The sequence below is a fragment of the Palaemon carinicauda genome, chromosome 23 (assembly GCF_036898095.1).
Source record: "Palaemon carinicauda isolate YSFRI2023 chromosome 23, ASM3689809v2, whole genome shotgun sequence".
Lineage (NCBI taxonomy): Eukaryota > Metazoa > Arthropoda > Malacostraca > Decapoda > Palaemonidae > Palaemon > Palaemon carinicauda.
In genome coordinates this window covers 92,451,061-92,457,060 of record NC_090747.1, presented here as the reverse complement: position 1 = coordinate 92,457,060, position 6,000 = coordinate 92,451,061, and the positions used below count along the sequence as shown (strand labels likewise).

The following is a 6,000-nucleotide window of genomic DNA, read 5'->3' as shown; positions in this document are numbered from 1 at the left end:
TATCATCCTCTGCGTAAAGTAGGTATCCTGAACAAGTATTTCCCTGCAATTACCTTTTCCAAAACTGTTCCCTAAGAGTTTTTCCTCATTTTAGAATGATATCCATTTTTCACAGTTTTCCTCATTTCACAATTTTATGTTTCTCGCATTCGAGTTTTTTCCTCTTTCATAATTTTATCCATTTTCCACATTCGAGTTTTTTCCTCCTTTCATAATTTTATCTATTTTTCACAATCGGGTTTTTCCTCATTTCAGAATATTATCCATTTTTTCACATTCGAGTTTTTTCCTCCTTTCATAATTTTATCTATTTTTCACAATCGAGTTTTTCCTCATTTCAGAATGTTATCCATTTTTCACAATCGGGTTTTTCCTCATTTCAGAATTTTATCCATTTTTCACAATCGGGTTTTTCCTCATTTTAGAATTTTTGTCCATTTTTCACAGAGTTTTTTTCCTCATTTCAGAATTTTATCCATTTTTCACAATCAGGTTTTTCCTCATTTCAGAATTTTATCCATTTTTCATAATCGGGTTTTTCCTCATTTCAAAATTTTATCCATTTTTCATAATCGGGTTTTTTCCTCATTTCAAAATTTATTCCATTTTCCACAATCGGGTTTTTCCTCATTTCAGAATTTTATCCATTTTTCATAATCGGGTTTTTCCTCATTTCAAAATTTATTCCATTTTCCACAATCGGGTTTTTCCTCATTTCAGAATTTTATCCATTTTTCATAATCGGGTTTTTCCTCATTTCAAAATTTATTCCATTTTCCACAATCGGGTTTTTCCTCATTTCAGAATTTTATCCATTTTCTGCTAAATTTAGAGGATTTTACTTAATATTGTCAACATATATTTTGTGTAATCTGAAAATTCGTGCAAAATTAGATAAGAATTTGCTGATATATTAAGACATCTTATCAAGATAAGGATAGATACATAAACTCGATGGGTCCTAAAATCCTGAAGGTACTCCTTTTCCACTTCAGATATTCCAGGGTGTAAAAAGATCGTTCCTGTTTTATATTGCAACACAGAAATAAATCCAGGTCTTGCATTAGTGATAAATCGAGCAAACAGAAAAACTGATGACGGAGGTTCCTACTTAACGGGTTTCCAGAAAAAAAAAAAAAAAAAAATTAAGACCAGTTCTACTCTGGGAAAAGATGAGTCCTACGGGTTGTGGTCCTACCAGGACCCGATGACATCCGAAAGTAAACTGGTATAGAAGTACCAGTTTAGAGAGAGAGAGAGAGAGAGAGAGAGAGAGAGAGAGAGAGAGAGAGAGAGTCCTACGGGTTGTTGTCCCACTAGGACCCAATGACATCCGAAAGTAAACTGGTATAGAAGTACCAGTTTGGAGAGAGAGAGAGAGAGAGAGAGAGAGAGAGAGAGAGAGAGAGAGAGAGAGAGACTAACAATCCGTTGTGACTAATTACTGCCATCTTGACGTGCGAGTATCTTGTTCATTAATGCGTCAGGCTTCTGTGCGTCTTTTGACAATAATTTCGGAGTGTCGCTGCTTGAGAAGGGTTTGTCATTTTCCTCGGTGACCAAATGGATATTTGGTTGAGACATTTAAAAGTTGAAAAATAGGTTTCTTATATTTCATAATTCACTGGAGAGAAGCGCGGAGCTCATCATTATTATTATTATTATTATTATTTTTATTATTATTATTATTAGCTAAGGTACAACCCTAGTTGGAAAAGCAAGATGCTATAAGCCCAAGGGCTCCAACAGGGAAAAGTAGCCCAGTGAGGAAAGGGAACAAGGAAAAATAAGATTTTAAGAACACCATCAAAATAAATATCTTATGTAAACTTTAACAAAATAGGAAGAGAAATAAGACAGAATAGTGTGCCCGAGTGTACCCTCAAGCAAGAGAACTCTAACCCAAGACAGTGGATGACCATGGTACCGAGGCTATGGCACTACCCAAGACTAGAGAACAATGGTTTGATTTTGGAGTGTCCTTCTCCTAGAAGAGCTGCTTACCTTTCGGAAGGTTAGTTGCATTGTAGCACGTATTTTACACACACACACACACTGTGACGGGCCAAAAGTAGGTTTTGAGTCAAAGGCGAGATGAATGCAACTGACTAACTTTATTACAGACACATTGAGTATATATACACACTAGGTCCCGGTAAGAAGGTCACAAAATACAAACATGCCATTTCATGTCAAACCGGCAACCGGTTCTGTTAACAGTTAACAATAAAGTAGGCAGACAGGTTAAAACAAGTTGCTGTCAGTGCGAGGGGAGAGCGAAGATACATACATACATACATACATATACCAAGGCACTTCCCCTCCCAATTTTGGGGGTTACCCAACATCAAACAAATGAAACAGAAAAGGGGACCTCTCCTCTCTACGTTCCTCCCAGCCTGACAAGGGACTTGACCGAGTTCGGCTGGTACTACTAGGGGTGTCACAGCCCCCCCTCCCCCGTTATCCACCACAGATGAAGCTTCATAACGCTGAATCCCCTTCTGCTCCTACCTCCGCGGTCTTCCAAGGCACCGGAGGAAGCAGCAGAGCCTACTGGAACTGCGTCACAATCGCTCGCCATTCATTCCTATTTCTAGCACGCTCTCTTGCCTCTCACATCTATCCTCCAATCACCCAGAGCTTCCTTCACTCCATCCATCCACCCAAACCTTGGCCTTCCTCTTGTACTTCTTCCATCAACTCTTGCATTCATCACCTTCTTTAGCAGACAGCCATTTCCATTCTCTCAACATGGCCAAACCACCTCAACACATTCATATCCACTCTAGCTGCTAACTCATTTATTACACCCGTTCTCACCCTCACTACTTCGTTCCTAAACCTATCTACTCGAGATAACCAGCCATACACCTTAGACATTTCACCTCAAACACATTCAATTTCCGTCTCTCCGTCACTTTCATTCCCCGCAACTACGATCCATACATCACAGTTGGTACAATCACTTTCTCATATAGAACTCTTTTTCCATTTATGTCCAACCCTCTGTTCTTTACCACTCCCTTCACTGCTCCCAACAGTTTGCATCCTTCATTCACTCTCTGACGTACATCTGCTTCCACTCCACCATTTGCTGCAACAACAGACCCCAAGTACTCAAACTATTCCAACTCCTCAAGTAACTCTCCATTCAATATGACATTCAACCTCGCACCACCCTCCCTTCTCATACATCTCATAACCTTACTCTTACCCACATTAACAATCAACTTCCTTCTCTCAGCGAAGATACAAAGGATAATATATACAAAAAAAAGGAAATGTTTTATGTACGCTCATGTGACACACGGGTGGTACACGAGGTAGGAAAATCGTAAGATTCGTTTTCATCGATGGCATTTGAAAGTGAATTGCCAGTTAGTTAAAGTGCAGAGTATTCACTAGTATGATATTTTAGAAAGTTAAGGAAAGATGTGATAGGAAATTGTGACATAAGATAAAATAATGAGAGTATAGTATATCTTGGTTTGATAGTTACTCGCGTGAGTATCAAAACATTTCTAATAAGTCTTTTTATAGTTTATATATGAAATGTCTAGTGTGATGTTGCTACTGGTTTTAGAATATTTTATTAATTGTTAATTATTTCTCATATCGTTTATGTATATCCTTGTTTCCTTTCCTCACTGAGCTATTTTTTCCTTGTTGGAGCCCTTGGGCTTATAGCATCTTGCTTTACCATCTAGGGTTGTAGCTTAGCTAATAATAATAATAATAATAATAATAATAATAATAATAATAAGATGGAGTTTAATGTCTTATTTCCCAGCTCCCTTTAGCTCCGAGAGAGAGAGAGAGAGAGAGAGAGAGAGAGAGAGAGAGAGATATGCATCACCTGCACTATCCTTTGATGTGCTCCTACATTAAGCAGAGATTACCTTTTTATCGCCTCTTTCCTCGTCACTCTTCTCCCAGACAGTTTTCATCTCTTTTTACACAATTTTTTCACATGAGAATGTGTGGCAGTAGCCTTGTACTGTTTATTACCAAAAAGTCCTCTTGGCTAGTGCAGTGGTAACGTGTTTGCCTAGCATTCCCATGGCGGCAGATCGATCCCAGCTCGGGACCGTGAGTTTAAGCTGTTTACTGGGGAGGGTACTGCTGTGGTTGGCCACCACAGTGGGGTGTTGTGCTTGCCCGGCTGATGTTCTTGTGAGCATTTATTCTTATGAAACTGGAAGTTGCAGTTTGGATGGAATAATTAAGGAATTTTATGATAAGAAGTGGGATCATGATCTCTCTAATTATTAACCTCACAATTGCTTTGTGGAAGTCAGTGTATATTTCTCAGAGCACCTGCTTTGTTTGATTTCTCAGAGCACCTGCTTTGTTTGATTTCTCAGAGCACCTGCTTTGTTTGATTTCTCAGAGCACCTGCTTTGTTTGATTTCTCAGAGCACCTGCTTTGTTTGATTTCTCAGAGCACCTGCTTTGTTTTTACCAGTCCCTCGGAAATGAAGCAGTTTTAGCCATGGGATATACTACAAGAGGAATTCTAGAAAGGCTTTTATTTTGTTTCAACTCTAGGGGTAACAATCTGAGCTAAATGAACCCCTAAATAGTCATCCATAAACAATTATAATAATAATGTTTATTATTTGGATACTTCCCTTCAGGTCAAAGGGCTTAAATCAACTAAGTGTGAGGTTTCAATGTTTAACCAAAGAAATATTGTAACTACATATCCTCTCTTCGGGGTTTCCTATGTAGGAGCCCCAACCCAGAGAAGTAGACCATGAATGAAGCTTCCACTGCCCCACCCTCTCCTCAAGGACAGTCCTTGTATTTTTATTAGGGAAAAAGTGCACCATTTTTTTATTATACCATCAAAGTCGTGAAATTTATATAAGTTTGTCGAAAATATAGAAAAATTCCCGTTTTTTTTAAGGCTGTCTGATGATCAGAAGTAGCTCAATATCTGCTCTAGTCTGTGACCCCATTCTAGAATTTGATAAGATGGATGAAGTGATTGATTGAATATCTAATAAGACAACTTATGATTCTATGAGGTCTGTGATATATTGTCCTACTGGAATAGAACTAGCTGATGACCATCAATTACATAATGCCCCGGTAGAAGGAATATTATCTCGGTTCAAGAACATCAGGAAAAGTGTACCTGAAGTTCTTGGGAATTGTTTGTAGTAAGGAAAGAGTATCACTTCCCTTTCCTTAATACTGATTCTATTATAGAAATTTCCCATCTCTACAAATTTGCATCAACAATTCTATAAAAGTCCCGGACTTTTCAGACAGCTTCAGGAGTTCCTGAAGAAGGTGACTTATCAAGACTGAAAAATCTCATATCTGACAAAGTTTTCAGTAATATTTTCCATCGGAAAAGAGGATTGGATGTTCTCGATTTTAACAGATATTTATTTCCACATCCAAGTTCATCATAAGTCCAGGAAGTTAATCTGGTATGTATGTTAGCAAAATATATACAAATTCACTAAACTTTATGGCTCCCTAAGTATTTAGGAGGAGGATTGCCCAAGTGTCCAAGGAGCTTTTTAGGTTGGATTCTATTTTGCTTGTTGCTTAGTAAAGGATTTTCCCAAGGAAAAGCAGATAAGGTCTTAGAAACTTGGTCTTGAATCCCAAGTGTGCCGACAGTCGATGTTTACTCCTCTGGACTGTGCAGAAATGTAGGTGATGCATATTTAGGCATTTGGAAAGTGATGGAAATGTACCATTAAATCAGTTTAATTTAAAGAAATAGTCAACAGTTTGCTTGGAGGGTATTCATTACCAAACCTATTCAAATTTGGAGTGTTATTGTTATTAAAAGCTAAGCTATAACCCCAATTGGAAAAGCAAGATGCTAGAAACTCAAGGGCTTCAACAAGGAAAAATAGCCCACTGAGGAAATGAAACAAGGAAATAAATTACAAGAGAATTCTAATCCAAGACAGTGGAAGACCATGGTACAGAGGCTATGGCATTATTCAAGACTAGAGAACAATGGTTTGATTT

The 6,000-nt window shown here is 38.0% G+C and overlaps 1 protein-coding gene and 1 long non-coding RNA gene across 6 annotated transcripts in view; both read left to right on the top strand.

Moving 5' to 3' along the window:
- The window catches only part of LOC137617241 (glutamate-gated chloride channel-like), a 959,538-nt gene that overhangs the window by 724,005 nt on the left and 229,533 nt on the right, over positions 1 to 6,000 (top strand). The window lies entirely within an intron of this gene.
- LOC137617245 (uncharacterized) overlaps positions 1 to 6,000 on the top strand; it is a 109,882-nt gene that overhangs the window by 86,674 nt on the left and 17,208 nt on the right. The window contains exon 4 of the long non-coding RNA XR_011039593.1: positions 1 to 18. This exon is cut by the window's left edge and continues 38 nt beyond it. This is a non-coding gene — a long non-coding RNA (uncharacterized lncRNA). The remainder of the gene's footprint in view (positions 19 to 6,000) is intronic.